The sequence below is a fragment of the Callithrix jacchus genome, chromosome 11, assembly GCF_049354715.1.
Source record: "Callithrix jacchus isolate 240 chromosome 11, calJac240_pri, whole genome shotgun sequence".
Taxonomy (NCBI): Eukaryota; Metazoa; Chordata; class Mammalia; order Primates; family Cebidae; genus Callithrix; species Callithrix jacchus.
The window spans coordinates 128,592,651-128,618,443 of record NC_133512.1 but is presented as its reverse complement, the minus strand read 5'-3'; the positions used below and the strand labels follow the sequence as shown (position 1 = coordinate 128,618,443).

Genomic DNA, 25,793 nt, shown 5'->3' with positions numbered 1-25,793 from the left:
TATGGTTCTGATCTGCATTCTTCTGATTATTAGTGATGTTGAGCATTTTTCATATATGTTTGGTCACTGCTTGTATGTTTTCTTTTGAGTGGTCTCTGTTCATGTTCTTTGCCTACTTTTAACTTTTTTATTTGATTTTTTTAAGTTCATTATATATTCTGGATATTAGTCATTTGTCACATGCATAGTTTGCAAGTATTTTCTCCCATTCTGTAGGTTCCCTGTTTATGCTGTTATTGGTTTCTTTTGCTGTGCCGAAACTTTTTAGTTTAATTAGGTCTCAAATGTCAATTTTTGTTTTTGTTCCATTTGCTTTTAAGGACTTACATAAATTCTTTGCCAAGGTTGATGTCCTAAAGAGTATTTCCTAGGTTTTCCTCCAGGAGTTTTATAGTTTGATATTTTACATTTAAAAGTCTTTCATCTATCTTGAGCTAATTTTTATATATGGTGAGAAGTAAGGGCTCAGTTTCATTCTTTAATATATGGCTAGCCAGTTTTCCCAGCACCACTTATTGAACAGGGTATTCTTTCCCCTTGTTTGTTTTCAACATTGTTGAAGATCTGTTGGTGGCAGATGTGTGGTTTTACTTCTGGGGGTCTCTATTTTGTTCCTTTGGTCTGTATATCTATTTTTGTATGACAGGCTTATTTTACTTAACATAATATCCTCCAGGTTAATCCATGTTGTCACAAATGACAGGATTTCCTTCCTTCTTAAGGCTCAGTAGTATCCTTTTTATGTATATATACCATATTTTCTTTATTCATTCATCCACTGATAGACAAAAATCACAAGCAATATGACAAAATATTAATATTTGTTAATTATAACTATGGTATTGCACATGTTCATAGTACATGAGTTACTATACTCTTTAAAGTTTAAAACTTCTACCACATTTAAAAACTAGTAGATGATGTAATAATGTAACTGAAGATACTTGGTTGTTATGGGCAGCAGAAAAAAATAAGTAAAGATTGAAATGGGATGTGGAGTTAGAGGAAAAACGCTTTATAGAATACTATTTCCTAGTGAATGTTTACATGACTATGGAAACACTCAATAAAAAGAGTAATGACTGAGAAAGACAGAAAGATATGACACAAATCTTAAAGAACTCAAAGAGCAAAGTCCTTGGGAGGGCAACAGGAAAAAGGTGATGTTAATATAGTAAGAACTCAGTAAATGTAGCTGAACGAATGAGTAAATGAACCAAGAAATGACCTCCAGCATTTCTTTGGCTTCTTGTATTTAATTACCTTTTCAACTCTCCAAAACAATTATAAACTTGGATCATTTCCTCATGTTTATAAGTTCCTCACATTCTCTCTCTTTTTTAAAAGCAGAGAATATCCCCTTCTAATTGTAAAAGATAATAAAGACCATAAAATTTACCTGCCATTGGTGTATATATTTTATTAAGCACTCAGATTCCAGATGCTGTTCTAGGCAGTGTAGAAACAGCAGTAAGAAATGCAGACGAAAAGCTATACACTGTATTATTTGGTGATGAAAAGTGATATCAAGAAAATCACACAAGGTTAAGAGATAGGACATAATGAAACATTATTAAAAATGTTTAAGAAAACACTCTATAAAAGGTGACATTTGAACAATCTTGAATGAAATGACAGAAGGCATGCCGTTTTTCTGGAAAACATAGGCAACTTTTTCTAAAAAGCATGCAAGTCCATTTCAGTCTTCAAATGTCTATGAAAGAATAGGGTTATTAGATCTCAGGGGTTTTTTTAATTAAATTTAATTTAATTTAAGATCTGTGGTACCTGTGCAGGACATGCAAGTTTGTTTTATATGTAAACATGTGCCATGGGGTGGTTTGTTGCACCTATCAGCCTGTCACCTAGGTATTAAGCCCAGCATGCTCTTTTCCCTAATGTTCTTCTCACCTTCCCCTCCCCCAACATCCCCCAGTGAGTATTGTTACCCTCCCTGTGTCCATGTGCTCTCATTGTTCAGCTCCCACTTATGAGTGTGAACATGTAGTGTTCAGTTTTCTTTTCCTGTGTTACTTTGCTGAGGATAATTACCTCCAACTTCATCTATGTCCCTGCAAAAGACATAATCTCATTCCTTTTTATGACTGCATAGTATTCAATGGTGTATATGTACCACATTTTCTTTATCCATTCTATCATCGATGGGCGTTTGGGTTGATTCCCTGTCATCGCTAGTGTGAATAGTGCAGCAATTAAAAAAAAACACGCATGCAGGTTATCTTTATAATAGAATGATTTATATTCCTTCAAGTATATACCCAGTAATGGGATTTCTGGGTCAAATGGTATTTCTGGTTCTAGGTCATTGAGGAATTGCCACACTGTCTTCCACAATGATTGAACTAATTTGAATTCCTACCAACAGTGTAAAAGTGTTCCTATTTCTCTGCTGCCTCACCAGTATCTGTTGTTTCTTGACTTTTTAATAATTGCCATTCAGACTGGCATGAGATGGTATTTCACTGTGGTTTTAATTTGCATTTCTCTAACAATCAGCAATATTGAGCTTTTTTTCGTATGTTTGTTGGCCTCATAAATGTGTTCTTTTGAGAAGTGTCTGTTCATGTCCTTTGCCCACTTTTGATTGGGTTATTTGTTTTCTTTCTTGTAAATTTGTTTACATTTCCTATAGATTCTGGATATTAGATGTTTGTCAGATGGATAGATTGCAAAAGTTTCCTCCAATTCCATTTGCTGCCTGTTTACTCTGATGATAATTTCTTTTGCTGTGCAGAAGCTCCTTAGTTTAATTAGGTTCCATTTGTCAATTTTTGCTTTTGTTGCAGTTGTTTTTGATGTTTTGGTCATGAAATCTTTTCCTGTGCCTATGTTATAAATGGTATTACCTAGGTTTTCTTCTAGAATGTTTATAGTTTTGGGCTTTACATTTAAATCTTTAATCCATCTTGAGTTTTTTTTTTTTTGTATAACATGTAAGGAAGGGGCCCAGTTTCAATTTTCTGCATACAGCTAACCAGTTTTCCCAGTGCAATGTATTTAATAGAATCCTTTCCCCATTGCTTGTATTTGCCAGGTTTGTCAAAGATCAGATGGTTGTAGATGTATGTTGTTACTTCTGAGATCTCTTTTCTGTCTTATTTGTCTATGTGTCTGCTTTAGTACCAGTACCATGCTGTTTTGGTTACTGTAGGCTTGTAGTGTGGATTGAAGTTGGGTAGAATGATGCCTCAAACTTTGTTCTTTTTACTTAGGATTGTCTTGGCTATCTGCACTCTTTTTTGGTTCATGTAAAATTTAAAATAGTTTTTCCTAATTCTGTGAAGAGAGTCACTGGTTTGATGGGAATAGCATTGAATGTATAAATTACTTTTGGCAGTATGGCCATTTTCACAATACTGATTCTTCCTATCCCTGAGCATGGAATGATTTTCCATTTGTTTGTATCCTCTTTTATTATCTTGAGCAGTTGTTTGTAGTTCTTTGTTAAGAGGTTCTTCACATTCCTTGTTAGCTGTATTCCTAGGCATTTTATTCTCTTTGTAGCAATTGTGAATGGGAGTTCTTAGAGAGCTACAGGGTGACTTAGATTCCCATACAATAATAATGATAGAATTTAAACCCAATTGTAGATATTAGACAGATTATCAAGACAGAAAATTAACAAAGATATTCAGGACTTGAATGTAGCTCTTAATCAGGTGGACCTGATATCTATCTGCAGAATTCTTCAGCCCCAAACAACACAATATATAGTCTTTACAATGCCACATGACAACTATTCTAAAACTGATCACATAATTGGAAGTAAAACACTCCTCAGCAAATTCAAAATAATTGAAATAATAACAAACAGTCTCTCAGAACACAGTGCAATCAAATTAGAACTCAAGATTAAGAAACTCACTCAAAACCACACAACTACATGGAAATTGAACAACCTGAACGTGAATGACTCCTGGGTCAGTAATGAAATTAAGGCAGAAATCAAGAAGTTATTTGAAACCAATGAGAACCAAGATACAATGTACTAGAATCTCTGGGACACAGCTTAAGCAATATTAAGAGGGAAATTTATAGCACTAACTGCCCACATCAGAAAGCTGGAAAGAGCTCAAATTGGCACTCTAACATCACAACTAAAAGAACTAGAGAAGCAAGAACCAACAAATCCAAGGCTATCAGAAAACTGAAATAACCAAGATCAGATGAAACTGAAGAAGATAGAAACACCAAAAATCCTTCAAAAAAATCAATGAATCCAGGATCCTTTTTTCCAAAAAATTAATAAAATTGATAGATCACTAGCTAGACTAATAAAGAAGAAAAGAAAAGAATCAAATAGACACAATGAAAAATGATAAAGGGGATATCACCACCAAGACCACAGATACAAACAACCATCAGAGAATGTGATAAATATCTCTATGTAAATAAACTAGAAAATCTAGAAGAAATAGATAAATTCCTGGACATATACACCCTCCCTAGACTAAACCAGTAAGAAGTAGAATCCCTGAATAGATCAATAACACGTTCTGAAATTGAGGCAGTAGTAAATAGCCTACCAACCAAAAAAAGCTCAGGACCAGATGGATTTACAGCCGAAGTCTCCCAGAGGAACAAAGAGGAGCTAGTACAATTTCTTCTGAAACTATTCCAAACAATTGAAAGGAGGGACTTTTTCGTAGCTCATTTTATGAGGTCAACATCATCCTGATACTAAAACCTAGCAGAAATACAACAAAATAAGAAAATTTACGGGTCAGTAGGTCCATCAAACCACATGGCACATGTATACCTATGTAACAAATTTGTACATTCTGCACACCTATCCCATTTTTTTAAAGAAGAATTAAAGAAAAAAAGAAAGGAAAGAAAACTTCATGACAATATCCCTGATGAATATCTATGCAAAAATCCTGAATAAAATACTGGCAAACCAAATCCAGTGGCACATCAAAAAGCATATTCATCACAATCAAGTTGGCTTCATCCCTGGAATATAAGCCTGGTTCAACATACATATATCATTAAATGTAATTTATCACATAAACAGAAATAATGACAAAAGCCATATAGAACACAGAGAAGGCCTTTAATAAAATTCAGCATCCCTTCATGTTAAAAACTCTTGGTAAACTAAGTGTTGATGAAATATATCTCAAAATAATAAGAGCCATTTATGACAAACCCACAGCCAATATCATACTGAATGAGCAAAAGCTAGAAGTGTTCCCTTTGAAAACCAGCAGGGATGCCCTCTCTCACTGTTCCTGTTCAAGATAGTATTGGAAGTTCTGGCCAGTGCATTAAGGAAAGAGAAAGAAATAAAGAATATTCAAATAGGAAAAGAGGAAGTCAAAGTGTCTCTCTTTGCAGATGGCATGATTGTGTATCTAGAAAACCCCATCTTCTGAGCCCAAAACCTCCTTAAACTAAGCGTCTGCAACAGAGTCTCAGGATAAAAATCAATATACAAAAATCACAAGCATTTCTGTACACCAACAATAGACAAGCAGAGAGCCAAATCATTAATGAGATCACAGTTAGTTTTGTCTCATCAACTGTACATGTTTTTTAGCCTTTCTCTTTTCCTGTATTGCAGATAGTAGAAGCAAATAGTTTACCTCTTTGATCTTTTTCAAGGCCTAAAATTGTTTTTATTTTTCAATTTAAACGCATTGCTGAAGCTGTTTTGGATAGATATTTATATCTAGTATTAAAGGTGCCCAACAAGCTAAGTCATTTTTGTTTGAAGTATTTCTTTAGCTCAGGGAGGTGTTCTATAATTTATTTGATTATCCCTTCACTATTGGCTTTTGTATTTTAAAGAAGTCTTGTCTCCTGATCAACAGTAAAATTTGCACTTGGCTGGAGGACTCAATTTCATTTAAGATCCTCAGGGGATTTTTCTACCATGAATTCTCTCTTTTTCTCCTTTCCCCAGCCTTTCTACTTGGACTTTGTATTCATTATATACATGTGATTGCAATTTATATCATCATAAAGAACCCTTTAATGATATTTTTATCATTTGCATATAAAAGTCAAAAGGGTCATCTCTTCTGTATTTCTTTAACCAATTCAATATACCTTATTCTGACTTCTAAAATAGCTTTCTTACGTTTATCATTGAGTTGCTAGTTACAAACCCTAAATATGTTTAGTTGTTTTATAATTTGATACCCAAAACATTTGGGAGTTTTGGGTTCTCCTTTTTTCTTGAAACTCTTTTTCTTTTACCTCCTGAAAAACCACTAACTTTTTCTTTGTTTCTCCTGTTTTTCTATGTTAGATTGTTTTAATTTCCTTTGCAGGGTTATCTTCCTTCACTTTACTCAAATGTTGGTTTTCCTAGTTTTATTTTATTTTTTTGTTCTTTTCACTTTAAACTTTTCCTATGCAAATATATTTAATTCCATAGTATCAAGTAGAAAATGATTTCTAAATTTATAGCTAATGCGGAGTGACTCTGCTGAATTTTAACAGTCTCTTAAAATAATTTTGTGTCCAGCTGAAAGTCACAGGTAAAAATGGAATTGATACCCTACAGTCTTTCCCTGCAGCCAAACCTGCTTGCTCCTTTTTTCTAAATCTTGGCCACTGGTACATTTTGACAACTAGTTTTCTAAGCAATCACCCAGGTTCATTCTGGATTTTCCTTTTTCAACAGCCCCAAATCCAAATGATACTAAATTATATTTTACTCAAGTTTTACTCAATTAACAGTATTTAAAACTTTCCTCTCTTAATCACTTGTCTAATACCCTATAGCATTAACCCATTCTTGAGGTCAAAGCCCCGATAATCTAAACACTTCTTCAAAGGCCCCATTTCCCAATACTGTTGCATTCGGATTATTAGGGAACATATTCAGACTATAGACCCTTGATTACTCTTACTCATTTTTTGCAACAAAGTGTGGAAAGACCTTTTCCAAGAAGGTTTGCCTGATATCTAGGTTCTTCTATTTCCCATAGTGTTGTTGGGTTATCAGTAATTACCCTGGGTTACCACGGTACGTGGGGGAACCATCATCAGAGCTTTCTTGGCATAAAATTCATTTCTATTGATTTTTTTGTTCACATTTCTATCCATGAGTTTCCCTACTAGATGCTGAACTATTTAATGACATAAAAGTGTCACTTTAAAACAACTTACCTTGAAATAATTTTAGGCTTATAAAAGAATTAGAAAAATAGTTTACCCAACTTTTCTCTTCATGTTAATCTGTTTCATAACATAATGTATTTATCAAAACAAATAAACGAAAGATTTTATTAAGAATTCCCCAGTTGTTTCCCTAATGGTTTTCCACTTTGGATCTCTTAATGGCAAATTAGCCTTTTATTTACTTAGCAGATTGTAGCTTTTTCTGGCTGCTAAGTGACACACTGACATTCAGTCTTTCAAATATACTTTTATATTTTCCCTTCACTGTCACTCTTTTCCTGTTCTGTGTTTCTTTCCTGATTTACACAATTGTATTTCTGTAAAATATCTAATTTAGGTTCCTTGGTGGGGGATAAATTGCCACATGTGATCAATCTACCATGGGCAGCTAATGGCCAAATTATGTAAGATAGTATAGAATAAATATGAGGCTGGTTTGGTGATAAAACAAATAAAAAGGGATAAGAGCTAACATGCTGCACTTGAGTGAGTTACTAAAGGAGAATCTGACTGGACCTAGGAAATGAGATGTTGTTTGTAAAGTTAATTGAAAAAATTCTGTAAGTCACATTGGGAATCCATATGGATAAATCATCTAAATATATAGCTCACATTTATATCTAACTATCTATCATCAATCTGTTCCTAATGACTTCTTGAAGTTGAGGTCATAGAGGAAGATAACTGAATCTGTTATTCATTTTCATATGTAACAGTGAGTAGCAATATAGAAAGCCTTTCTGATTCTGTCTCTTATTTGGTAATGATTTTTCTATAAGCAGTATTTAAATCATAAAAGAACAGAGAATATAAACAGAGTAAGAGAAGCTACTTTACAAGTGAACCAAAGTACAACTATTTAGTGCAAGGGTTGGCAAACTTTTTCTATAGAAGCATAGGAAATAAATATTTTGGGCTTTGCAGGCTATGTGTGTTATCTGTTGCAATTTTTCAGCCTTGCCATTGTAGCAGGAAAGCAGCCAGAAGTACCTAAACAGATCGTCATTACTGTGTTCCAATAAAACTTTATTTATAACAGCAGGCAGAAGGCTAGATTTGGCTCAAGGTTGGCAGTTTTCTGACTCTTAATTTAGAAAGAACAGATTATATATAAGAGGAAATCATTTCCAAAGTGCACAAAAATTTCAGGACAACAGGCTGGATGCTAGAAGCACTTAAAGTCCAAGCGCTCTGTCTGAATTCACTATTTGCCATACTTTCTCATAGAAATAAAAACAAACCAGTTATCAACAAGCCACAGACTTCCAGCAATAATTTAACTGATGCTGAGGGACCTTAAAAGCTATAAGGAGCATATTTGATATAATGATCTTACTCTTTCAAGGAATGTCTTCATCTTGTCCATTCCTCAATGAGAATATAAAAATGACTAAAATGTGTCCCGATTTTTTTATCATTTCTATTTGTTATCTAGCACTTTACTGGGAAGAAAGGACCAAAGAGAGACAACATTTTCTCTCTCTTTTTTTTTTTTTGAGACGGAGTTTCGCTCTTGTTACCCAGGCTGGAGTGCAATAGCGAGATCTTGGCTCACCGCAACCTCTGCCTCCTGGATTCAGGCAATTCTCCTGCCTCAGCCTCCCAAGTAGCTGGGATTTCAGGCGTGCGCCACCATGCCCAGCTAATTTTTTGTATTTTTAGTAGAGACAGGGAGCCTGTAATCCCAGCACTTTGGGAGGCCGAGGTGGGTGGATCACGAGGTCAAGAGATCGAGACCATCCTGGTCAACATGGTGAAACATTTTCTCTTATATACATTGTTTGCACATTGCTCCTTAACACCTCCAGCAAACAGAACATCACCATGAAATTCTCTATTGAGCAGTAACGAGAGACAGGGAGAGAGAGAGAAGAAAAAAGAAACGGCCTGGAAGGAGCTTTTTGTCTGTCACCACTATTCACTACTAAGATGGTAACTATAGTAAGTGGTAGGTGGTGATGCTAGAGCACTCTGATTTGTGTATGAGATTTGAGACAGGGAAGGAGAATCTCTTATAGATGCTTTAAACGCAATACATATCATGAAAGAAGTGAGTGAACTAGCACTACCTTTAGGGGAAATTCTTCAATTGTTTAAGTATAAACCATTTCTAAACACTTCTCTGACATTTCTTCTAATATCAAGTCTTTATCTTATATAGATAACTAAAAATGAGTGATCACCACTTTTTTTTTTTTTTTTGCGGGGGGGGGAGAAAGGCAGGAAGGGAGGGAAGAAGGACGGTAGGGAGGAAGGAAGGGATGAAGGAAGAAAGGAAGGAAGGGAGGAAGCGGGGAGGGAGGGAAGAAGGACAGTAGGGAGGAAGGAAGGGATGAAGGAAGGAAGGAAAGAAGGGAGGAAGCAGGGAGGGAGGGAGGGAGTGAGGGGAGGGAGGGAGGGAGTGAGGGAAGGGAAGGAAGGAAATCAAGCAATGAGAGAGACATTGCCGACCAGGATCTAGAGGTTTACAAGTTGATTTATTTTTTTTTTTTTGAGAGAAGGAAAGAAAAAAAAATAATAAGTAAAGGAGAGGAAGAAAGAGGATGAGAAAGAGGGAGAGTAAATGGAAATATTGCTTTATTTTGAAAAAGATTGAGTATTAATAATGGCCAATCAATGTTTCATTTAAACTTATGGGTATGTGTGATGTGGTATTGACAAGAATGTATATTTTGTGTATTTGAAGTGGAAAGCTCTATGAATATTTATTAAGTTTACTTGTTCCGGATCTGAGTTTGAGTCCTTGATATCCTTATTAATTTTCTGTCTCATTGAATCTAAGTCTCGTATCTGGGTGTTAGGATCGTTAGCTCTTGTTGTTGCATTGATCCTTTTACCACTATATCTTTGTTGCTTTAAAATCTATTTTCTCCGATACGAGAATTGCAACTCCTGCTTTTTATTTATTTATTATTTATTTTTGCTCTCCATTTGGTTGGTAAATCTTTCTCCATCCCTTCGTTTTGAGTCTTTGTGTATCCTTGCATGTGAAACAGGTCTGGATGTAACATGCCATTGGGTTTTGGCTGTGTCTTTTGATTGGGGGATTTAGTCAATTTAAATTTAGGGTTGCTGCCATTTGATGTTGACTGGCTGTTTTATGCATTCGTTGGTGTAAATTCTTCTTTATGTTGGTGCTCTTTACTTTTTGGTGTATTTTTAGAAAGGCTAATACTGGTTGTTTCTTTCTGTGTGTAATGCTTCTTTCAGAAGCTCTTGTAAAGCAGGCCTAGTGGTAATAAAATCTCTGAGTTCTTGCTTGTTCATAAAAGATTTTATTTTTCCTTCAGTTGTGAAGCTTAGTTTGGCTGGATATGAAATTCTGGGCTGAAGGTTCTGTTCTTTGAGGATGTTGAATATTGGCCCCCACTCTCTTCTGGCTTGTAGAGTTTCTGCTGAGAGATCTGCTGTAAGTCTGATAGGCTTGCCTTTGTGGGTAACATGACCTCTCTCTCTGGCTGCCCTTAGTATTTTCTCCTTCGTTTCAACCCTGGTGAATCTAACGATTATGTGCCTTGGGGTTGCTCTTCTTGAGGAATATCTTTGTGGTGTTCTCTGTATTTCCTGGGGTTGAATTTTGACCTGCTTTGCTAGTTTAGGAAAATTTTCCTGAATAATATCCTGAAGGGTATTTTCCAGCTTGGATTCATTCTCTCCGTCGCATTCAGGTACACCTATCAAACGTAAATTTGGTCTTTTCACATAGTCCCACATTTCTTGGAGACTTTGCTCATTCCTTTTTATCCTTTTTTCTCTAATCTTTTCTTCACGTTTTATTTCATTAAGTTGGACTTTGACCTCTGATATCCCTTCTTCTGCTTGAACAATTCGAGTGTTTCAACCTGTGCATACTTCTCAGAGTTCCTGTATTGTATTCTTTAGTTCCATTAATTCACTCATACTCCGCTCTAAGTTGTCTATTCTCAATAGGATTTCATCAAACCTTTTTTCAAAGTTCCTAGTTTCTTTACGTTGGGCTACAACATGGTCTTTTAACTCACCGAAGTTTCTTATTATCCATTCCTTGAAGAGTGATTCTGTCATTGGGATGCGCTCGTTCTCCATCAAGCCTTGTTCCATTGTTGATGTGGAACTGTGATCATCTTTAGAGGGAGAGGCGTTCTGACTTTGAGTATTCTCAGCTTTTTTACGCTGGTTTCTTCCCGTCATTGTAAATTTATCCTCCTGTCTTCTTTGAATTTACCAACTTTCAGATTAGGTCTCTTGAGTGGGCGTCCAGGTTGTTAGTTCCCAGGGCCAGAGCAGCGGCGTCGGTGCTTTTCTGCCCAGGATTCTCCTGTCGGGCTTCCTTCTTGTGTCCGTAGTAGGCGACTGTGCCTTCCCGGGGCTCCAAATCTCGGTCAGAAGGGAAACCGGTCCCGTTTACTCTGCGCCGAGCGCTCCCGCGCCGAGGTGCCATCTCAGCCGCTGCCTGGCTCTGGTGTCCTGCTGGGGACCCGGGCTGGTCCTCCGAACCTGTTTCCTTTGCTCCGAGAGCTTCCGCGCCAAGGTGCCGGCGGAACCGCTGCACCGGCCACGAGAGTCGCACTGGCCACCTGTGTGTTTCCTCCACTGGGGGATCTCCTGCTCCGTGAGCGACCAGAATTTGTCTGAAAGTGTGGCGTCCTCTAGTTCTCCGCGCCTTCCCTGAGAGCTGCAATCCCGGGATGTTAGCGATCGGCCATCTTGGATCCGTCCCCCCTGTGATCACCACTTTTAACAACCAGTTTTTCCTGCCCACAGACCAGGAGATTCCTGAGCTGAAAAGCACCACAAGTTTCCATTATGGCTGTTTCAGCTGGTGCCACAGGTCTTCACACAAAAACTCACACAAATCTGGGCAGCCATTTCAACTGGTGCCAGGAACACCTGGGAGACAGAGCTACCCTTTCAATTGAAAAAAAGGTGGCTGAAACAGGGAGCCAGGTGATCTGGACCAGTGGGTCCCACCCCCACAAAGACCAGCAATCTGAAACACTCTGGACTGAGTTTCCCAGCAAGTGCAGCTGGACCTAGGACAGTCCAGCTCAGTGGGGGGAAGGGTGTCACCCATTACTACCGAGGCAGTCTACCACTACCGAGGCAGTCTACCACTACCGAGGCACCAAGGTAGTCTGCCGTTTCTAAGACAGTCCACCATTACTAAGGCAGTCCCCCATTACCAAGGCAGTCTGTCATTACTGAAGCAATCTGCCTTTACTGAGACAGTCCACCATTACTGAGGCAGTTCTAACTGTACCTCTGTAAACAAAACCTCAAGGAAGTTCACACAGCAGCTGAGCAGAGCCCATGGTAGCTCAGCAACACCTCTGCTACCATGAGCAGAGCTACCGTGGGCTCTGCTTAGCAACACCTCTGCTGGCAGACTGTGACTAGACTACCTCCTTGCTGGGCAAGGCATCTCTGAAAAAAGTCAGCAGCAGTCAGGAACTTATAAATAAAGCCCCAGCTTCCCAGGACAGAGAACCTGGGAGAAAAGGCAGTTATGAGTTCTGCTGCAGCAGACTTAAATGTATCTGCCCAGTAGCTCTGAATGGAACAATGGAGCTCCCAGCTCAGCACTTGACCTATGTAAGGGACAGACTGTCTCCTCAAGCAGCTCCCCAACACCCAGTATCCAAAGAGACACCTCATAAAGGAGAGATAAGGCTTACATCTTGCAGGTACCCTTCTGGGATGAAGATAAAAGAAGAAACTGGCAGCAACCCTTGCTCTTCTGCAGCCACCTTAGGTGATTCCCAGGCAAGCAGGGCCTGGAGTGGACCTTCAGCAGTCCTAAAGCAGAGGGGCATGACTGTTAGAAGGAAAACTAAAAAACAGAAAGAAATAACTTCAACATCAACAAAAAGGACGTCCACTCAGAGACCCCATCTGAAAGTCACCAACTACAAAGACCACAGGTAGATAAATCCATGAAGATGGGAAGAAACCAGTGAAAAAAGGAAGAAAACACCAAAAACCAGAATGTCTCTCCTCCTCCAAGGGATCACAATTCCTCACCAGCAAGGGAACAAAACTAGATGGAGAATGAGTCTGATGAATTGACAGAAGCAGGCTTCAGAAGGTGGGTAATAACAAACTTCTCTGAGCTAAAAGAACATGTTCTAACCCAATGCAAAGAAACTAAGAACTATGAAAAAAGATTAGATGAAATGCCATTGAGAATAAACAGCTTAGAGAAGAATACAAATGACTTGATGGAGCTGAAAAACACAGCATGAGAACTTTGTGAAGCATACACAAGTTTTAATAGCTAAATCGGCCAAGCAGAAGAAAGGATATCAGAGATTGAACATGAACTCAATGAAGTAAAATGAGAAGTCAAGATTAGAAAAAAAAAAGTGAAGAGAAATGAATAAAGCCTCGAGGAAATATGGGATTATGTGAAAAGACCTGATCTACTTTTGATAGGTGTACCTGAATGTGATGAAGAGAATGAATCCAAGCTGGAAAACACTGTTCAGGATATTATCCAGGAGAACTTCCTCAACCTAGCAAGGCAGGCCAACATTTAAGTCCAGGAAATACAGAGAACACTGCAAAGATATTCCTCAAGAAGAGCAACCCCATGGCACACAATTGTCGGATTCACCAGGGTTGAAATGAAGGAAAAAATACTAAGGACAGCCAGAGAGAAAAGTCCAGTTACCCACAAAGGGAAGTACATCAGTCTCACAGCAGATCTCTAGGCAGAAACCCTACAAGCCAGAAGACAGTGGGGGCCAACATTCAATATCCTTAAGGAAAAGAATTTTCAACCTAGAATTTCATATCCAGTCAAATTAAGCTTCATAAGTGAAGGAGAAATAAAATCCTTTACAAATAAGCAATTGCTAGGAGATTTCATCACCACCAGGCTTGCCTTACAAGAGCTCCTGAAAGAAGCACTAAACCTAGAAAGGAACAACCGGTACAAAGCCCTCCAAAATCACACAATTATGTAATTGATGAAATTAATTGTTGATAAACATAAATTATTTCTCAAAATGATCCATTAACCAGTCTTATTTGTTATATTTTGAGGTTCACTATGCTGTTTTTTTTGTTCTTGTTTGTTTGTTTTTGTGAGACAGAGTCTCACTCTGTTGCCAGGCTGGAGTGCAGGGGCAGGATCTTGGCTCACCAACCTCTGCCTCCCAGGTTCAAGGGATTCTCCTGCCTCAGTCTCCCAAGTAGCTGGGGCTACAGGTGCATGCCACCATGCCCAGCTAGTTTTTTGTATTTTTTAGTAGAAACGGGGTTTCACCATGATGGCCAGGATGGTCTCCATCTCTTGACCTTGTGATCTGCGTGCCTTGGCCTCCCAAACTGCTGGAATTACAGGCATGAGCTAACGTGCCTAGGCTTAGTTTTCTACGTATATAGGATAGTTGTGAATATTGAGTGTGAGTCTTGGCCACACAAATATAAACTGTGAATTGAGTTGAAGACTTCAGTGAATGTAACAGCATAGACACAGTTAGTAACAAGATTTATTTGAAGTAAGTATGGGGAAGCCTCTGAAAGAAAAAACATGATAGTTTTTAATAAATTTGTCAAATACTTTAAAATAGGCTTAGTAGAATTGAATAAGTCTCTGTTTTGATTTTTAATAGCTCTAAAGGACATAGGGAATGTCATGCTGCTATGAAATGTATCTAAAGAATTTTCAGCTGAGACCCTGACCAAAAAGTAACTTTTCCATTAGCAAGAATTTAAAACAGTCCTTGATTTATGGCATCCAGTAGAGAATGCAATCACAGATAGCATGGCCAGGAAAAGAAAGTTCGTTATTATAGAGAGATCAAGAATTGTGGAATTATGCAGCCATTTTCTCTAATAAACATTTTTTTCACTTACGGAAGGAAGCTACTCTCTCTAGTAATAGCAATGATGAGTACTTAAATGAAGGAGAGCTTTAAATTGGTTAAAACAAACATCCACACAAAGAATAAGGAATAAATAATAAAAGACTGAAAATAAAGGCCACACAGTCCATGGTAATCAGAGATGGCGAATGAGCCCTTTGGGACCTCCCAAAAGAGATCAGCAAATCTGAAATCCAAGTGGTGTTAGAATAAAGACCTTTGATTGATGGTAGTTGATTAAAGCTTGCAACAGTTTCTTAGAAGGACATGGGAAGTATAACTTAGGAAAACAGAAGAGCTATCAAAAAATTATCTCACACAAACAAATGAGAAAACAAGAAATAACAGTAGTAATAAAACCTCAGCTCACCCAAATTGTTTCACAGGAAAATCCTACCAAAGCTTCGAAGACTAAGTAGATCCAATGTTACATTCTAAATCACAGAAAATGAAGTAAAAGTTTTAAGTAGATTCTATGAAAACAGTATAAAGTTGATCATTAAATCAGATAAGGAAGACACCAAACAAATCTACCTAACTCATAGACTATTCTGACTGTAAATATTTTTTTTAATTCAGAAAACTTCTAAACTAAATAACAGCAAACATATCCACATTAAGGAAGCAATGTGTCTTGCTTAAATGGAAAGGAATGTCAACAAAATCCAATGCCAAATTTTCATAACAATGATTGCTGAAATAGGAGTTATTGGATAGTTTCATATGCACATATACATATATATAATTATTTAATGTGGAAATACCAGAGACATTCCCATTTTCCCACTAAGGTCAAGTAAATGGATAACATACTGACAGTGCTGTTGAGATTTCTTTTTTGTGTGTGATACTAACTGCTATAATTAAAGAAAAATCAGTAAAAGGCATAATAATTGGAAAAGGAATAAAATGAGCTATATTAGCAGTTTATAAGTTAATATGCATAAAATCCCCATGATAAACTCATATACACAAACAAAAAAAATTAGCAATATGCCATGATATAAAATAAATCTATAGAAATTGATAGGGGAACAACAGGTACTTTCTCATTCAATGCTGATAACAATATAAAATAGTAAAGCCTCTCTGGAAGACACTGGAATCCCACTCTTAGTTATCAAAGTGAATTGCAAACTTATGTTCACACAAATGTGTGTATGCAAATACTTTCGCAGTTTCAGAAAGAAATGGAAGCAACAAGCTGGTTGCAGTGGCTCATGCCTATAACTCCAGCACTTTGGGAGGCCAAGGTGGGTGGATCACCTGAGGTTGGGAGTTGCAGACCAGCCTGATCAATATGGAGAAACCCCATCTCTACTAAAAGTACAAACTTAGCCAGGTGTGGTGGCACATGCCTGTAATCCCAGCTACCTGGGAGGCTGAGGCAGAAGAATCACTTGAACCCAGGAGGCCGAGGTTGTAGTAAGCCAAGATTGTGGCATTGCACTCCAGACTGGGCAATAAGAGTCAAACTCTGTCTCAGAACAAAAGACAGAAAAAGTAATGGAAGCAAGACATCCTTCAACAGGATGGACAATGGGTAAACTGTCATATATTCATACAATGGAATACTATTGAATGATCCAAAAAAAAAGAAAGAAAAGGAATGAGGAATTGATTTGTAAAGAAACATGGATATTTTACTAAGAGAAAAAAGCTAGGCCTAAGGCTATACATATTATTTGATTCCATTCACATAATGTTCTAGAATAAGCATAACCTTGGAGATAGAAAACAGATTGGTAGCTGCCAAGAACTGGAGGAGTACGATGACTGTCAGAAAAGGGAGATTTTAGTTTGAAGAAACTTGTTTATATGGTACTGAAGTAGTGAACTCTAATCATTTGTCAACCCATATTGAGCTGTATATTACAGAAGAGTGAGCTTTGATGAATGCAAACTAAAAACAACTGCAACAGGGTGACCTGGATGTTAAGGGATCCTTTGATGGAATGCAGACTTTCAACAATGGATCTAACTGTATTACAAATGTATGTTACAGTCACACCGAAGTGGTTGGGATCAAAAGGGAACTGACTTAATAAGCTTTGTAAAGTGATATCTTGATTGGAAACTGTAACCCTGAAGACTAAAGAAACTATATACATAGATTCTACCAAAGCTGGCAAATTTTTTTCTCACTGTGCTGTGGGTTAACAATTCTGAACTCATGCAAGTGTACTGGTGATAACAAAGATGTAAATGAACGGTGCATAGTTGGAGTTAGTTTTTTACTGTCTTAGATGGAAGTTAGTTAAACAAGAACGAACATCAGAATAAAACTGGTAGTACTGAATTAGACTTAGAGAATCAGTATAGACTCATATTTAGCCTAAAGGCTAGATTAAAAATGGTAATAGGTACATATTTACATATGTTAGGTAATATTTGCTGATATGGCCTACATGCATGACATCAGAATGTCAATAAAGAAACCCAGTGTTCAGATTTTAGTTTCTAAAATCCATCCTAAGATAAAATAAACCACTCCTTGGACAAGTGATGTATTCCAAGGTGGAAGCAGAAAGATAAAAAGTAAGCCATTATTCTACTTTTATGTCTTCAGTTTCCTATGCAACTTATGCGAAAAAGTAAGGACATGATTTAAAAACAGAGGTAGAATGTTGAAGAACTTTTCATTGGCTCAATGTGGGACAATTTTAGCATGGACATGAATAAATGATGATACAGAGTTATAATAATGAATTAAAATTAATATGTTAATCTACATGAATAATTTTTAAAAGTAAATTAAACCATAGTACAAGAAGAAAGCATTACAAAAGGTAACTAATAAATATAGAAGAAATGGATTAAGATAACTACTAAAAGCACTGGCTAAAGCATACTTGGGGAGGATATTCAAAGAGTTTCAGAATACCTTCCCATAAATTACATGTTAATTATAATGGGCAGGTGTCTTTATAGGGTAGAAATGTTGTGAATATCACCTTAATGAAGTGATTGAATTAAATATAACCAATAGTGAGATGAAATTGACATCATGCAACATTTTTTGCCAACATTGAAAACAAACCAATGTAATCAAAAGAAGCAATTAGACAGATCTGTGGCTCATTCTATAAAACAAGCTACTTAGAATCTTAAAAATATACAATGAAAGATATTAAAAATGCAATGAAAGACAGCCAAAAAAGATTAGAAAATGGTTTCAGTTTATAATAAAGAGACATGGCAACTAAATAACAATATAGGATACTGAAGTTTTCAATAAAACTTCAATGCTTGTAATTGAACAATTGGAAAAACTTTCAATAAGGCCTTTATAGTAAGTTATAATTTTCTATCAATATTATGTTTTTTGGGTGTGATAATTATGTTGGGCTCAGGCTTATGTAGAAGAATAGCATTTTTCTAAGGAGTATACACTGAAATATTTAGGAATAAGTTGTAATGATCCAGAAAAAGAAAAGATCTCTCTCTCTATCAATCATTGATTGACCTAGGTGAGGATATATGGGTATTAATTGTACTATAAGTTTTTCTGTATGTGTTACATGTTTGCAAAAAAGAGTCTTAGGAAATTGATATATTAATATTTATTTGAGTTTTTGTGCATTTGTCTTTGAGATGGGATCTCTCTATGTTTTGTAGGCTAGTCTCGACCTCCTGGGCTCAATTGATTCTCCTGCCTCATCAACCTGAGTAAGCTGGGACTACAGGTATGCACCACTACACTTGGCTTTGTACATTTTAAAGCAGTAGAAGTCAGTATTCTAAGAAAATTTTAGAGGGAACTCTGACATATAAACAGCCATAATAAGTTTTCTGGGTTGAAGCATGTCTACTCATGCAAACGCTGATCTGTTTCTTAACTCACAGTCACTAAGACAGCTCTAAGAAATGCTACATCTTTGGGCACTACTTAAAAATAACATTTCTATTCTGTTACACAGTTAAATATGGTAGTGAAACATGAGGTCTTTATAGATATATTCTCTACAAAATGTTTTTAAAGTGTTAACATAATTGACACTTAAAGAAAGTTACTACAAGTTTGGGAAAATATTCACTTATAAATACCACCATTTGTTGGCATCTAATATATGACTAGTGTCATCCTCATTATTTTGCATTAATAGCCCATAAATCCAACAATAACTCTATAAATTTTAATCGAATTTTAAAATAAATTTGGCAGTAAATAATAGAGCCAAGATTCAACCAGTGTCTGTTTCTTTCAAAATCTTTGTTCTTATCAATGCACACATATGAAGAAATTTGAAATTTTGCAACATATCAGGATGTAGGGTTATAGAATATAACTTATAATTTAACAAATATACTATACTAATAGGAGATAGAATTAAGTTAGCTTATTTCCACTCTGTCTAACAAATTTAATATTCCTTAGGAAAGAACCTGTCTTCTGAGGTTATGCCTATAGGTAAAAAAATCATGACAGAATTTATAAATTACTTTGGGGAGTATGGCCGTTTTCACAATATTGATTCTTCCTAACCATGAGCATGGAATGTTTTTTCATCTGTTTGTGTCCTCTGTTATTTCCTTGATCAGTGGTTTGTAGTTCTCCTTGAAGAGGTCTTTTACATACTTTGTTCGTTGTATTCCTAGGAATTTTATTCTCCTTGTAGCAATTGTGAATGGGAGTTCACTCATGATTTGGCTCTCTGTTTCTTGTTGGTGTATAGAAATGTGTGTGATTTCTGCATATTGATTTTGTATCCAGAGACTTTACTGAAGTTCCTTATCAGCTTAAGGAGGTTTCAGGCTGAGACAATGGGGTCTTCTAAATATACAATCATGTCATTTGCAAATAGGGACAATTTGACTCCTTTTCCTAATTAGGACAATGCCCTTTATTTCTTTTCCTTGTCTAATTGCTCTGGCTAGGACTTGCAATGCTATATTGAATAGGTGTGGTGAGAGAGGGCACACTTGTCTAGTGCCAGTTTTTAAAGGGAATGCTTCTAGTTTTTGCCCATTCAGTATGATATTGCCTGTGGGTTTGTCATAAATAGCTTTTATTACTTTGAGATATGTTCCATCCATACATAGTTGATTGAGGGTTTTTAGCATAAAGCACTGTTGAAGTTTGTCAAAGACCTTCTCTGCATCTATTGAGATAATCATGAGGTTTTTGTCTTTGGTTAAGACAATCCTAAGCAAAAAGAACAAAGCTGGAGGCATCATGTTACCTGACTTTATACTACAAGGCTACAGTAATCAAAATGGCACAATACTGGTACCAAAACAGAGATATAGACCAATGGAACAGAGCAGAGGCCTTGGAAGCAATGCCACACATCTACAACCATTTGATCTTTGACAAACCCACTAAAAACAAGCAATGGGGAAAGGATTCCCTGTTTAACAAATGGTTCTGGGAAAACTGACTAGCCATATGCAGGAAGCTGAAACTGAACCCCTTCCTTACACCTTATAGAAAAATTAACTTCAGATGGATTAAAGATATAAATATAAGAATGAACACCATAAAAACCCTAGGAGAAACCTAGGCAAAACCATCCAGAGCATAGGCATAGGCAAGGACTTCATGACTAAAACACCAAAAGCAGTGGCAACAAAAGCCAAAATAGACAAATGGGATCTAATTAAACTTAAGAACTTCTTCACATCAAAAGAAACAATCATTAGAGGGAACTGGCAACCAACAGAATGGGAAAAACATTTCGCAATCTACCCATCTGACAAGGGGCTAATATCCAGAATATACAAAGAACTAAAGAAGATTTACAAGAAAAAAAACAAACCCATTCAAAAGTGGGTGAAGGATATGAACAGACACTTTTCAAAAGAAGACATTTATGTGGCCAACAAACATGAAAAAATGCTCATCATCATTGGTCATTAGAGAAATGCCAATCAAAACCCATTGAGATACCATCTCACACCAGTCAGAATGGCAAACATTAAAAAATTTGGAGACAGCAGATGCTGGAGAGGTTGTGGAGAAATAGGAACACTTTTACACTGTTGGTGGGAGTGTAAATAAGTTCTAATTGTGGAATACAATGTGGCGATTCCTCAAGGATCTAGAAATGGAAATTCCATTTGACCCAGCAATCCCATTACTAGGTATATACCCAAAGGATTATAAATCATTATATTACTAAGACACATGCACACGTCTGCTCATTGCAGCACTGTTTACGATAGCAAAGACCTGGAACCAACTCAAATGCCCATCAGTGAATAGACTGGACAAAGAAAATGTGGCACATACACACCATGAACTACTCCACAGCTATAAAAAACAATGAGTTAGTGTCCTTTGCAGAGACATGAATGAATCTGGAAACCATCATTGTCAGCAAACTGATACAAGAACAGAAAACCAAACACCGCATGTTTTCACCATAGGCGGGTGATGAACAATGAGAACATTTGGGCACAGGAAAGGGAACAACACTCATTGGGGCAGGTGGAGGGGTAGAGGGGAGAGAAGGGAAGGGACAGTGTGGGGCAGGGAAGTTGGGGAGGGATAACACCAGGAAAATACCTGATGTAGGCAATGGGGGAGATGGAGACAGCAAGCCACCATGGCATGTATGTACCTATGCAACAATCCTGCAGGATGCAGGATATGCACATGTACCCCAGAGCCCAAAGTATAATTAAAAATAAATAAAAATTAAAATCATGACATAAATATTTGTATGAGAGGTTCAAGTAGTTTTATAAATGGTCTTCAGCACAGTTAATTTCCCCAAATTAGAATATCAAAACTGAACGTGTTCCACTTTTTTTTTTCCTCAATTCTCTCTCTTTCTTTTTTTTTTTTTTTTTTTTTTTGAGACAGAGTCTCACTCCTTCACCCAGGCTGGAGTGCAATGGTGTTATCTCACTCACTGCAATCTCTGCCTCTGGGGTTCAAGAGGTTCTCTTTCCTCAGCCTCTGAAGTAGCTGGGATTACAGGGGCTTGCCACGAGGGTTGGCTAAATTGTATTTTTAGTAGAGAAGATGTTTCACCATGTTGGCTGGGCTGGTCTCAAACTTCTGACCTCAAGTAATCCTCTTGCCTCTGCCTCACAAAGTGCTTGGATTACAGGTGCGAGGCACTGCACTCAGCCTCTTCTTTTCTCATGCTTTCATTTCTCATACTTTACCATTCTCTTCCAGATTATCATCACTACCCTCTAATTATTCCAAAATTAAGATTGACAGGACAGAATGTTTTATTATTTTTGTTCATAAATTAAACTTACTAGATACCACAGTGAATTATATTGACACCACAAAAATATTCACAACTTATGCCTTTACTCTATTTAATATTTGTTTAGTCTACCATTTTAATAAATAGAAATTGCAAATAGAGTGAAGTAACACTTGTCTCCTTTTTTCCTTCTTCCTCTCACACACACAGCCTGGATTTCTAACAAACATAAGCTTTGGTAAATAAATTTGGTAGTCCTCAACAGAGCCAGTTTTAGTATTTAGATTGCATTTAATATTTTAGATTGTTAATTGTATCTTTATTGCTGTTTAAGTATTTAGTGTATTTCCCCTTAGTATTTTAGATTGTTGTTAATTGTATCTTTATTGCTGTTTAATTTCCTGGGAAGAATGAGCTTTTAAAATACATAAATTAGACTGGTCAGATTAGTTTTATATGTATTTTATCCAAAGCTAAAGATTATTTTGTTTTCCACCCTCACCAACTAAAAGTAGAAAAGTGGTTTCTAAGCAAAAAAGAAATGGGGGTAATATAACAATCCAAGGAAAGTATCCTTAAAGGGCCTATGGAGCATCTGAAAAATATTGATCCTAGAAAGCAAATGAAACAGCACATTGATCTTAGAAGAAAAAAGAGGTGGCGAGAACCATGAGAACACTCGGAGAGGAGTATTAGCAATAAAGAAGAACATACCTTACTGACAGGCTTGAAGGAAAACTGAAAACGTGAAGGCACAGGAAGATTTTAAGGGGAAACAGACAGATCATATTAATTTAAAAGTATAAGTCAGGGTCATTAGTGAATAATAATGCATATAGCTTTTAAGAAAAACACCTAAGTGGGGGAAAGTGATAAATGATAGATTTTAGTTCCAGCTAAGTCTCCAAATAGAGTGAATTTCAGAAATCACTAAATCCCAGACACTCAGTTTTTATATGTGTAAAAGAGCAGTGATAGAAAATATTCCAGTCACAGGATTGCTGCAATAACTTGCTGGGGAGTTTGTGAAACATGGCTTTGAATTCTTCTCATAAAGGGATTCTGTCCTAGGCAATATCAGATTTGGCATCCATTAAACCAAGCAACTGCTAAGGTTCCTAAGATAGCCTCCATGAGAAAATTATAGAATCATGGAAAATCCCAGACCACACTGAGAACAACAGAATATGGCAAACTTCTCTAATATAATAAAAAATAAAGAAAACTGAATTGAAATTCTCTATATTCTGTATTTTATGGACTACTCCCTGACCACACACATACTTGTTATTTAATTCATTAGTCTGTAACATAGTCTCAAATCTTTCCTGTCATCCCACCTTCCTTACCACCAAATCACAACCTAGATTCAGTGGGAAACTTCTCCTAATTTTACCGATTTATCTCTCAAATTTTCCCTGTCCCAATACACAAAGCTAATGTCTAGATTATTCACTTACAATTTCTTGTCTGGACTAGTGTAGTAATTCCCTCCGTTTTTCCTCCACCTAAATTCTATGTCTCTAATCCATTTTCTGTATTACCAGTACAATGATATTTTCAAATATCACAAACAGTTGCTTAAAACCTTTCAGTAGCTCTCAACTTTGTACCGGGTTGTCTCCAGAGAAAAATTTGTAAACTGTAGGAGTAACTGATTGATGTGTTAAAAAATCAACTTACTTATTCAAAAACTACATGTTTTATGAAATGAAAGAAAATGGAATAGACCAAAAGGAATAGAATACAAAAGACCTGGATACACATTTCCCAGTAAGATGTAATATATTTGTGACATTTTAATTTTTATGTGCTTGAGTAATATAATGCATTTTACTATGACTTGTGTTTAAAAAAAGTTTCAAGAACACTTCTTTAGATTATATAGATCCCCTCATAATCTTGTTTTGCCTGTATCTATAGCCTAACACCTCAAACTTTCAGCCATTCTTTAGTTGAATAAATGATCCATACTCTTTCACATCTTGGGACAATCTATATAATTGTCCCCGGCTGAAATGTTTCCCCTTTCACCTCCCTGTCATTTCTTGAGAAATGCCTACTCACTTTTCAATATGCAACTCAAATATCATCTGCTTTGTGAACCTTTTCAGGCACTCTCCTCCTCATGGTCCCTAGTGCCCCATCTCCAGCTGGCTGTTTTGAACTGGTCTAAAATATTAAGAGTTTGGTGATGCAAAAATATTAGATTCTTTTTATTTAATCTCTAATAGTATAAGATGTTTTTTAATAACCTGAAACTAGTTAGACTATATCAATCTCTCCAAAAATTCTCACTTTCTGTTTTTTTTTTTTTTTTGGGGGGGGTACTCTGAAAAAAAATTTTTAAAGGTTGCCTAAAATAAATAGGGCAGTATTCATGTTGCATATATGGAGCATCAGGACTCCTCTGAACTGGTTTGTTTGGAATCAAGCCTGGAGACCAATGCCTCAGTGTATAGAACATGTACTAGACTGGCTAGAGTCTTATGTCTATTAATGCATGTTATAATGGTGTCTCTACAAATCTTTTTTTCCAGACAATATAGTTGTAGTATTATTAATGGCAGTAGTGAGCACCCCTTGCTAACAATCCTTCATTAATAAGCCATTAATTTGCAAATGAAAACCAATTGTAATCATGCAAAATAGCAAAGCTTCTTTTGTTAATCACGTTAAGGGTAGTTGAGGTTTGTATTTCAGATGAAACTGTACTTGCCTACCCTGGACTATGAATTCTGGATTAGGACAATTCCTTAAATGGTAATTTAAACAATTTTTATCTGATATAACACTGTCAATAGCTGATTAATTTTGAGGTAAAATTTTTGTTACATTAAAAATTATAATTCACAGCCGGGCGCGGTGGCTCAAGCTTGTAATCCCAGCACTTTGGGAGGCCGAGGCGGGTGGATCACGAGGTCAACAGATCGAGACCATCCTGGTCAAATGGTGAAACCCCGTCTCTACTAAAAATACAAAAAATTAGCTGGGCGTTGTGGCGCGCGCCTGTAATCCCAGCTACTTGGGAGGCTGAGGCAGGAGAATTGCCTGAACCCAGGAGGGGAGGTTGCTGTGAGCCGAGATTGCACCATTGCACTCCAGCCTGGGTAACAAGAGCGAAACTCCGTCTCAAAAAAAAAAAAATTATAATTAACACATCTTGGCTGTTGGAAGTAAAATTGAGTATGTTTTTATAATTAATTTACTTCACAGGTACACAGATAAGTATGAAAAATCGACAATCCAACATTTTTGTATATTCAGGGGGAAATGTGTTAATGAGAATATGGTTATGCGTGAAAAGAACATGGCTTAAAAGTTACACAGAAAAAAATAATTTCTCCTTAATTTCCAAAGCATAATATATATTTTACTATTTCACTTATTGTAATTGGAGCAGAATGTTTAAATAGAATGCTTCTTTCTCCACTTTGGAATAAATTTTCCACAGTAGACATTTCAGAACACCAAAGCGACTATGAACTTCTCACTTTCGTGTGAAGAATTAGAACATTTCCAATAAATTCATCCCTATTTCTTGGTAGATCCATAAGTCAAGTGACAGTTGTAAAAAGAGATCAGAGACAGTAAAACAAAGTGACTGATGAATAAATTTCTTTAG

General features: G+C 36.6%; 1 long non-coding RNA gene across 2 annotated transcripts in view; it reads left to right on the top strand.

Moving 5' to 3' along the window:
* LOC128928475 (uncharacterized) overlaps positions 1-25,793 on the top strand; it is a 263,914-nt gene that overhangs the window by 120,293 nt on the left and 117,828 nt on the right. For both annotated transcript variants that reach the window (XR_008473501.2, XR_013523789.1), the window contains exon 5: positions 18,621-18,688. This is a non-coding gene — a long non-coding RNA (uncharacterized LOC128928475). The remainder of the gene's footprint in view (positions 1-18,620; positions 18,689-25,793) is intronic.